At 43.1% G+C, this 11,288-nt stretch overlaps 1 long non-coding RNA gene across 1 annotated transcript; it reads right to left on the minus strand.

Annotated features, from left to right (window-relative positions):
* Positions 1-322: 322 nt before the first annotated feature.
* Positions 323-9,971, minus strand: LOC110680471. The gene is made up of 2 exons (XR_002502890.1): positions 9,699-9,971; positions 323-605 (listed from the first exon to the last, which is right to left on the minus strand). It is a non-coding gene; the product is annotated as an uncharacterized LOC110680471 (long non-coding RNA).
* Between the last annotated feature and the right edge of the window lie 1,317 nt (positions 9,972-11,288).

Below are 11,288 nucleotides of genomic sequence, written 5' to 3' on the forward strand. Positions count from 1 at the left end.
GTTCGGTTTTCGGGAATCTGTTATAAAGTCTTGAGTGCAAAAGGACAATGCCGTAGTATTTCGTCCATCAGGAATATAAAAACACAAAAATCCAAACAAACCCACCGTGGTGATGATCTCCGTCCGGGTCCACTCTTCCTCGTACATGCTCATACTGTCCAACATTTGGGTTTACGTGTCTCAGCACTAATTTATCACAGCAGAAGAAAACGAAAATATAAATATTTTCCCCTTAGCGATCGCGGTACACTTCACATGAGTTCGAAAAGATGATACTTCACCCGTGGGTCACCTCGTCGTCTTAGATTTTCTTCGATTCACGCTCATTCGCAATCACTGCTGCTGCCTTATTTTTTTTTCTTTACTGCCGACGCTCCTTCTTCCAGACACATATATGTACGTGTGCCTGTCAACTTTACCAGATTAATCACTTTTTGGCGCTGTGATAATTTATGATACCATTTTCGGGGCTGACTTTAACACGTCAGATTTGATATTTCACTTCCAACAGTCGCACTTTAAAGCATTTTTTTCATGTCAAATGCGACATGCATTCACTTTTTTCGTTTTCCGTTGAAACTTGGATTAATTTTGGTACTATTTTTCTGACAAATCAAACAAGTCGTTGATGAACTATGTATGTTAAAAATCTACTACTTCACTCGCTACCAAAGATGATTTGGAACAATCCTTATTCACTACAAATATTAAGTGGATTTTATGTTAATTTTGAACAGAGTCAATTCACAAGAATTTTTTTTATTAGTGACACTTTACACTACAATGGTGCATTCGTGTCAATGCAAATTCGTGTTTATTCATGAGAATATGTTTTGGGATCGTTTATTTATTTTTTAAGTAAGAAATGGAAATTCTATGTCCATAGAAAGTTGAGATCCAATTGCTCTAAACATAAAATTCTTATTTCTAATAAGATATTCCTTTAGATTTGGCCAAGAAACTCTTTTCAGAGTTGTTTTTAGCCATTCCTTCTGGAAATTGTACAGTAATTCAACCAGAAAAATGATTGAGGAATCCTGATTGATTCTCCCAGAAAACCCCACATAATGATAAATCATAAAAAAATCAACAAACAGAAGGTCTGTTTATGAATTTGTCCTGGGATTGCTCTTGAAATTATACCAGGGATTACAGAAGCATTTTTAAAGAGATTCCATCAACAATTTGTTTTTGGATGAGTGTATTATTTTCTTTCTGTGACAATAATATAATAACAGTTTTATTAGGGGTATTCACTTAACAGCGTAAAACAGTGCGTAAGTCATGCTTAAATGATTAACTAAATATTTCATGACATTGCGAAAAACTGCAAATGAAACATTTCGGACCGTCAGATTCACCGGTTTATCAATCCAAGAACGCTTTGGTAATCTGACAAACGTTAATTATTTGTTTTCTTAGAACGGATACGGAAAAATCGGATGCAAGACAAGTTTGCATTAAGAACCAGAACATCATCCTACAAAACGGTTACAAATTCAAAGTCCAATGAGAGCTTTATTTCGACCTGGAACTATGTGACCTCTTGGCAAAACTAAATACCTCGATCTTGCCCGAGTTGATTTACGATAGGTTCAGCGACATCGGAAAGGTGGATTTTGTTCAAAGTAGTTATTTCTATCAATAACATAATGACCGAGACTTTCGGCGCATGGCTGGTTCATCTCCGGGACATAGTTTGACCTTTCTACTTTACACAGTTGGGTGAAGACTAACAATAAGCTGGCTTCAGTGGTTTGAAACCGTTTTAGGGATAAACTGAAAGTTAGGCTTTCCTTCACATGATTCGGAATCAACTTCAGATCCTGGTGAAAGCAGTGTTACATGAAAACCTTAAACATCAAATATGGTTTTCTTTAAGTAAAATGCGGATGCGTAAACCATTTGCCTCAGTTGAATGTCAAACTCAGCCTCAAAAACCCTAAAAAAATTATCATAATTCCAAGTTGGAAAACATACTTTGGCACAAATTATTGACGTTTACAGCGCGATGCAGTAGCTAAAACTGTGGACAACTAGATAATAATTTTTCCATTTGACATTCCACCGAATCAAATGAGGAATATTTCATTTGAAAAGTTTCATCGCTGAAGTTACGCAGAATGGGCCGATGCACGACTTCACTATTTGACGTTTTAGCGGTGCCGTGTTATTTACGTGACCATGGCAACAAGTGAATTCGGCACCGCCCAAACGTCAAATTAGTGAACTCGTGCATCGATCCATTGTAGATTACGCGACATTAAGTAAATACCCCTATTATATTGAAGCTATAAGATACATAAATTTTAGTTCGGTCTTAAATAAATGATGTCGATAATCATCATTAGAAAATATGACCATTTCAATAATAAATCTATGGGCTGCGTTCGGTTTGGCATCACGCGTTGGATATAGGCTTCAGTGGGAGAGTTATTTAGATCTTTAAAAACTTTGGGTTGGAAAAACCCGTCTCTCGTTCGATGAAGAATAGAACGGGAGAGTGTGTGCGTGAGTGGTACGATTACACACAAATAGCGAATCGCAAGTATGTGTATACAACGATCACAGTGAAAAACGTGAGTCAGTTAATCGGTGATAGATGAGAGGAACAGACGTGTAGCGACGATTTGGCTGAGATGTTAAGCATCATCTTCAGCAGATTACGACAGTCCGAAGCCTTGATAAAGGTGATGCCAGCACGATGTAGGTAGTGCAACCCTGGTTAGGAAGCCTATCAAAGACACTTCAACAACCAAGAAAGGAAAAAGTGGAGCAGATTTATTTTACGACAACAGACCCGGCAACGAATGAAGGATGACTATTGGGAAGTCTGATCTTGGAATGTGAGAGCTTTGAATGAAGCCGGCTTCTGGCTCGTGAACTGCGAAATTCCGACATGAACGTGGCAGTTATCCAGGCAATACGCTGGCCCAAAACCAGAGAGCGGTGGATCCCATCGCCAGCGCTTTCTTCAAGTACCACTTCTACTACAGCGGTGGTTACAGAGCAGAACGTGGCTTATGGCGTGATTGGGAAGCAGATAAAGCGATATATTCGGTGGATGCCGATAAGCGAACGAATCTGTGTGTTGAGGGCAAGTTTTTCAACTACAGCCCAATCGACATATATCCGCTATCGAACGATAATCCCGATAAAATGAAGGATGAGTTCTATAATAGCCTAAAACAAGTCTAAAACAAGCTGTCAAGATAATCATCGGCGACGCAAATGCTCAAATCGGGAAAGAAGACTCCTTCCGGCCCGTCATTGGGACGGAAAGCCTCTATTCCGTTACTACTGTTAATGGCCTGCGGCTTGTAACTAACGCTGGTGCTAGAGGGATGGCAATCAGTAGTATCTACTGCTGATTGCCATCCCTTGCAACAATATCCGCAAACACACTTGGCAACACCCGGGTGGCGATGCTTGCTCCCAAATAGACCACGCGCTGGTTAATGGGCGATATTTCTCAGACGTCAGGATGTCAGGACCTTTCTAGGCCCTAATATCGACTCGGACCGGACCATCATCTCGTCTACACGAAGAACATCGATATCATCATCCGCCTCTCCGACTATTACCGATTGCTCTCACTCCGGCAGAAATTTTCTCTCCAGTGGAACTTGCGTGGACTCAGAGCCAACATCAGTGAGTTGAACCCTGTATCGTGGCGCTTCAAGAAACGAAACATTTAATCGAAAGGCAATATACGTTGATGATCAAATCGAATGCCGTACACCACTGGCAACACGGCGTTGACTTAGCGATCCACGAAGGCATACCCTTCGAGTGAATGCAAATCAACACCAGCCTGCAACTCGCTGCTGCACGCATCCATGCACCGATTCAAGTGACCGTAGTGTCTATATACATTCCACCGAGTTCAACCCAGTGTCAGGCCGCTTTGAGTGAGCTGCTCGAACAACTAGAAGGTCCAATCTTGCTTATGGGAGTCTTCAACGCACACCATCTTGCTTGGGGGTCCCACCAATCGAACGCGCATAGTAGGTTTATTGCTGAGGCGACCTTGGATCAACTGTTGGTCATCCTGAATGACTGCTTCCCAACTCGCGTCGATCTGGCATTCCATCTAACGATATGTTTCGAGAGCTTGGCCCGTAGGTTCACTTGAAGAATCTTATCGTACACGCATAGCAGCGACCACTTCCCCATAACCGTATCCATACCCGGCTGGTCAAATCAGCAGATGACAAGGCGAAAGTGGCTACCGAGCCGATTGGTCATTATGCGAATAGCTGAAGCAATCTCGCAAGATGCCGAATGGGATGTAAGAAATTTTACTGATAATATAATATCGGCAGCGACGAAATCCATTCCGTGGACCAGCGGTCGAATCGGACCGAAGACTTTGCTGTGGTGATGCGCTAAGGCAAAGCCAATTCGACGATGAAAAAAGTGTTTGCGTATTCTTCGACGCCTGCAAACATTTGATCCAAATTAAACCGAAGCATTGGCGAGCTTCCATGAAGCAAAGGTAGCAGCACGAAAGGCGATTTGCCAAACTCAGCAGCAATCTTGGGAAAACTTCGTGGAGAAAATCTCATCGAACAACACGATGACCGAACTGTGTGACAACCGGGCACAACGTTCAGTTGTTCTCAAGCGAGCAGGCAATTTCACGGACAATCCCGATGAACTAGCGGAAGAACTGGCAATCCACTACAGCGAAAGATCGGTGACATCAAGAAATTGGTAGCTGAACGGCTCCAAATTTGAGGAGGAGCCGCATTCAATGCACCAGGTTTGGCAGGCACATACGGCCTACTAGAAGAATGTAGCGTCTTTTCTGCAGAGACATATGCCATCAAAATGGCGTTTTCGATACCGAACGTGAATCAAGAAATCGTAATACTCACAGATCTGGCGAGCTGTCTGCAAGCATTAGAAAAAGAAGCACCCATGGATCCAGAAAGTGGAAAGTATTGCGAGGTTCAAGCCGGTTCTATTCTGTTGGAATAGTGAAAATTGGAATGTAGCGAGAAACAGAGTGAACATTGATGATGACGATTGACCTGTGGACCTACCGACCATTGGAGATGTTAAAAAGTCTAGCTGAAGAACTGATAAGCTGCTGGGAAGGATGAGATCCCAGTCGAGCGTCTCAAGCATGGAAGTGAGCAGCTTTATTAGTCGATCGAGTAGTTCTGAAGATATGAAAGACAAAGAATTGCCCACCGGCTGGTTGGATGGCCTCATACGCAAATCTACGAGAAGGGGCTCTGACTGGAGTATGTCAATTGCAGTGAATAACTCTGCTGAATTAGGCATACTGTCGAGCATCCTGTTTAACAGACGTCGACGAATACCAAATTGATTTTTGTGAGAGCCGCTTTACAACGGATCAGATGTTTATCTTGCGAATGATCCTAGATTAATTCCGGGAGTATAACTTGCAGACTCACCATCTGCTTATTAATTTGAAGGCAACGTAGCTAGACATCATTGAATCGTGGATGATTGGTGTCAAGCTGCGGAGGTGGTTCTGGTCAGCAACTGCAAGATGGTTCAGCAATTGAGATCAACGTCGGAGGACACGCAATCTCATCGTAGCGCTCTCTAAAGCACCGTGGAGTAATGGTCGACGACAGGCTTAACTTCAACAGCTTTGTAGACTATGTTTACGAAAAGCCAGCGATCACAGCTAACACTGTTGCTTGGGTCATGCTCAACATTGAGGACATTGGAGAAGCAGTACGAAGCATGTACGTTCCGGTTCATGGCTATACGGATGGCGAGTGCCTACTGCACTATATAGTCGAAGGCCGCGTGCGTTATCGCCGGAATAATCCCCATCGGCATCACTCTGGCTGAGGAGATAGCATGCTACCAGCAAAGGGACATAAGGAATGTGAGGAATACCATCAGAATGGTTGAAATAGTCAATTAGCAGCAGGAGTGGAATAACTAGGAGACACGAAGGTGGACCCACATGCTCATTCCTAACTTGTCAGTGTGGGCGACCAGAATACGTGGAGAAGTTAACTTCTTCCTGACCCAGTTTTTGTCAGGCCATGGATGCTCCCGAAAATATCTGCATTGATTCGGACACGCAGTGTCTTCACATTGTTCGGTGTGTCCAAATATCGAGGAGGCCCCGGAGCGTGTTACATTCCACTGCCCTCGATTCAGGGATATACGAAGCGAGATGATGTCAGAAACCGCAAGCGTTCTAAATCCGGCCAATATCGTGCAGAACATGAGCCAGCATGAAAGAACTTGGAATCCGGCGATAACGTAGATTATGTAGTCGCTGCAAAGGAGATGGCGTGAAGACCAGAGAGCTCCGGGCCGCGATCAGAGTAGGCTAGATCCTCCGTCGGGAACTAGATCGAGTAGATCGGGTGAAATGTAGTATTGGTAATAAGTCGTCGGGGCGCCTGCAAATCGGAAGTCATCCTCCAACCGGAATTGCTGAACCGATCCAGGCACTTGACCGACTAACGTCGAGTCGGAGTAGGCTGAGTCTACCGCCGGGGTCTAGCTGGGGAAACAGCACCGGAAAATGGTCGTTAGGGCACCTGTGAACCGGAAGTTTCCCTCCACCGGAATCCCAGGACCAACCTCGATATCTGCCCGGCCTGCTTCGAAGTAGGCTAAGTCCACCGTTGGGGTTTAGTTCAGTTTAGGGCGCCAGTAAGCCTGAAGCTTTTCACCAGCGGAATCGCTGGCCGACCTCTGCATCCAACTGGTCAACCGGGAGAGCTCGAAAAGCAGCAGCAAAGAACGAGTCGTCATAGAGCAACGGAATGCACATAAGCGTCCAGTAGAAGTTCAACAGGGCTCTTCCGCGAGGCCGTCCCAAAGGAAGTATGCGTCGTCACACAGAAAGCTGTCCAAAGTCCCAGAGAGATCTACAACCGCCAATTGGAAAAAAAGAAAAGTCACAGAGACACCGTAGAATGAGCAGTGTTTTTGACGACATTAAGCTCCAAAAACGAACTAGCAGAATAGTTAGAGGCTGAGACTGACGAAGGGCATGAGCACAGCCCTTCCCTGATGAAGTTGCATGATAAAGTTCCGTTGGAGATCGAGGCACAGGAGCAGTAGGGAAAATTTATTAGTGGTTAAGCACGCCTAACGTGAGTCCCGCGTCGTGCCAACACACAACAGCCAAGGCTTCTCAAGCTTTTTTGTATCCTACTATGAATAAAAAAAAGGCAGCGTACGATGCAGTGAATTTTTTCCAGCTCTGCTACGCCTATGATGATTCGAAATAAAGTGTTCTGATTGCAGACAAGATGTCAACCGCGTTTATGACGTTAGACGGATTGAAGCAGGGAGACGCACTTTCGAATTGACTGTTCAACATTGTACTCGAAGGAGTTCTAGGTACAGAATGAGAATTTGGTGTGCAGAAAAACGGCACTATCATCTCATGGTTGGACATGCTCTTTAGAATACGAACGATATTGACCTCATTGGAACACTTGTGACAAGTGACAACGACGTTTCCCGTGAAGTGAAAAGACGTGTTGCGGCTGCGAGTAGGGCCTTTTACGAATAACGTAACCAGCTAAGAAGCCCATCCTGAGAACTGCTAGAAAAGCTTTAAAGCAACCGTCAACGGAGCAGCACAGGAAGCCATTAGATTTGTGTAAATACATCGATGGAACGATTGGTTTGACTAGGAATTACAAACGCTTCTATACGAAGAATGCAAGAATGCTTCGAATAGCAAACCGGATTGTGCTTGGATGAGTATAGAAGTGAAAGATTAGCGTGATGTTATTGAAAGGTGGATGAAGCACTAAGATGAACACCTGAAAGGCATGGAAGCAGAAAAAGTTGATATTTGAACTGAGACTGAGAACCTAGAGTCAGGATTTGGAATACATAACAGCTACCGGATGAGTGACAAGAAAGTGTAATATGTACATTATTGCCTATGTGGAATACAAAGTGTTTTCCCAACTCCTCTGCCGCCGTCTATGGCTGCATTTGAATAGTTTTGTGCAGCCGGATTTATGGATTATCAAGGCCATTATCGAGCCGGCGGTATAGATGGGCATTATGGAAGGCCTTGGTTTCTGCTTAGAGAAGGCTCGATTTCGGCAAGACACATAGAAGCGCCGCGAATTGGGTGAATCGACCATGTAAAGCAAGACCAATGAAACTTGAGCGTTTGAGGAACTGGAGACACACAGCACTAAATCGAGTGAATTGAAGAAACATTGTAATGCAGGCGCAGTCCTGAAGGACGTTAGGTCAGCAGAAGAATGCTAAAGTTAGGCCATTTTTTGGCCAGCTGTAAACGAATTGGATGATAAATTTATTCGCAATGCATAAAACGACTTCATTGGACCCGTACAAGCTATCACAGTATCAAAGTTCTGTATAATGCTCGGAATCAATTCTCTTCAACGATTTGTTTTAGCCTAATAATTGACCGAGTGAATGTTTTCGAATGTTATTATTGATTTAGTAATAAGTACTAAACGTCTTTCGTCAATGTAGACTTGTGAAATGTTCCGAAAATTGATTGCATTTCGTGTACTACTCCGAAGCGAATGTCGATGAACCGAAATCGATTACGGCAGATATGCCTGTTTACTAAACGCGAGAATTCTTGGTTAGCAAATAACAAGCAATACTTGAATAGTTTGAAATTATGTCCTCAAACAAAATTAAATATTACTGAGCCAAGGGTGGTACTAAGTTATTTCACAAATATGACGACACAAAATTGCAGAAGGATCATGCTCAAAGAATCGACTATAGCACTTGTTCAGTGTGTTGATGCATTCAGGTGTGGTGATTGTGAAAACGATAATTCTGAACATCGGAAACGTAACTATCAAGTTTTTCCATGGGGGCTATTACAAGTACTTGTTAAACACTGTGAAACTGACAAAACTACAGGAAATTTTGTTCATCTCAATCCGATGTGATTTTGAGTTGTTGACTTTCAACGCTCATGACTCTCTATTGCTGACCCTCTCCATTAAACGTTAGACAGCAACATTCGTCGTTCGTCATTGCCCCTCCAGAAGAAGAGTTCAATCTCAAGGCAGTGCAATGTTTGCCACCATCGAAGGATAAATCTTTCAACGGTTAGCCGGCAGATGGGTCCAAGTACAGTGTTGAGTCGAAATCCATACACCTCATACAAATCGTAGGCGTTCTGTACGAAGTGGACGGATCTCGTTTCATTTCATAGGTGATCAGATATCGCTCCTGCACGGTAACCATGTTTCCTCACAGTTCATCTACGCAGTAAAGCGGCCGTTGTTCTCTATAGGGATGGACATTTTCCAGCCCACAATCCCTGGTGTGAACACATATACACTAGCGTTGAATTGACACAGCTGTACGATGCAGTGGACTGTTCCAAAACTTGGCACGTCGATCGCGTTAACCTCTCTCGCGGTCAGAATACAGCAAGTTTGCCAGAAAATCAGTTACTTCCTAGTTATATCTTGCACACGCGCACTTCTCAATAAACTATAAGATTTTTCATTTTTCAAGCGCCACTGCATCCCCAGATTATGACTTGAACTCAATTCCTGTCATGTGTCTCGAATACGCCGTAATCCACTTTTCTTTGTTAGGCTTAGTGCTGCAGCTGTCGGGTCATTAATCCAGTCAACGACAGCGCAGTAGTGTATCACGTTGTACAGTCGCCCACTCCATCAACTCTCCCCTTTCCCAGAGAGGTCAAATATGGTCACACTCACACTTCGCCCCGTACGCACGCACGTGTACCTAAACTTATGCGTGACACGAAAATACTCCACACCGCAGTTTCACGACAGATTCGATAATATCCCGACAGCGGTCTTCACGGGACCGTTCTCCAACGGTGACTGAGGTGGCCTCAGGAGCATTTCCAAAACCTTGCTAAGCATCAACCGTTTCGAAACCATGGTCAAATCCTGCAGGAACGGAAACAGGAATGGGGGGACGGGGAATGTTCCCACCGTTACAAAGAAGGAAACTGAGAGGTTCTTCGCCACCAGACTTTTCACAGCATCTCACTGACACACAGTGGTCCGGATCTAAACATTATGGCAAAAACTAAATATTTCCAATGTTTTACAAGTTTGTCAAGCATACCCTGTTTTGGACATAAACCTCATATCTTGGATTTCATAGAACAACTCTAAAAAAATGTTTTGGGCAAACTTAGGCAAAAAGATTCTTTTGTAAGTAATTCCTTAGACTTGAGAGAGCAGACGGATGAAAATAAATTTGCATCCGGGAAAGATAAATATTGGTTAAAATTAGTTGCCGACCAGAAAAAGTTATGCAGGAAACTGAATTTTGACGAGTTGAAATGGGCGAGTTCCTAAGCAAAATAAACGTTTTTTGACAGGTGTACCAATCTGGTATAAAAAACTATTTCCTTCTGACATTTGCATGAAAATTGGATTTCAGCCACCTTTTTAGAAAACTAAGCCTCTGTGGGACACCGGACGGAGGGTCATATTTTAAAAGCGCGGTTTTATCCGCCTCTCCCTCTGCCAGCAATAGCTGACTATGCCGGGCTGCGGTTTCATATTTATATTTCACCGATGTGCCGTGTTCGTTTTCCTTACTTTTCCTGATTCATCTTGATAGAGGGAGCGATCTTTTTCCAGATATGTAGCTCGGTTAGTCGGGTACGACTGGGAGTGTATAAGTGGTCTGGCATAAGTGTGTCAAGCTGGAAAAATGGGAGAACGCATACACATCTGGAGTAGCCGGCAGCAGTAGTAACGTGTTTGGATTCAGATATGTAGTGCTGAGAACATGCCACTCAGAAAGTAGAATATTACTATGTAGTTCGAGTAACGTCAAAATTTCTATAAAAATCTATGCACATATTTTTTTTATTAATTTCAGTGAGAATTCATGTCTATCAATACAATGCTTCAATATTACAGGGCACACATGCAAGATGTTCATTTATACTTACATGATTTCATGTTAGCAACATGATACATTAACATGTCGTTTACAAAATCCTTTCTAGTTTGTACAAATAAAACCATTCGATACATGAGACTATGCTAAAATGATTGTTTCTAATAATACTTAAACATAGAATAGTAATTCCAAAGAATGCATGAGAAGACTATGCAAGTTGAGAGAATAATATTTTTTTAAAGGTCCATTCTCATTTTCCGCTAACATGGATATTCATCGCAAATGCGGCCTTTCCTAAAAGGGCCTTCCATATTTGACTGAAACCGAGTTGAGACCTATTAAACAAACATCAACATTGCAATGAAGATCACAGTCGCTCCACAGTTATGGATAGCACACATCTATGGATCAGAGTTGGA

The sequence above is a fragment of the Aedes aegypti genome, unplaced genomic scaffold, assembly GCF_002204515.2.
Source record: "Aedes aegypti strain LVP_AGWG unplaced genomic scaffold, AaegL5.0 Primary Assembly AGWG_AaegL5_hic_scaff_1458_PBJ_arrow, whole genome shotgun sequence".
Taxonomy (NCBI): Eukaryota; Metazoa; Arthropoda; class Insecta; order Diptera; family Culicidae; genus Aedes; species Aedes aegypti.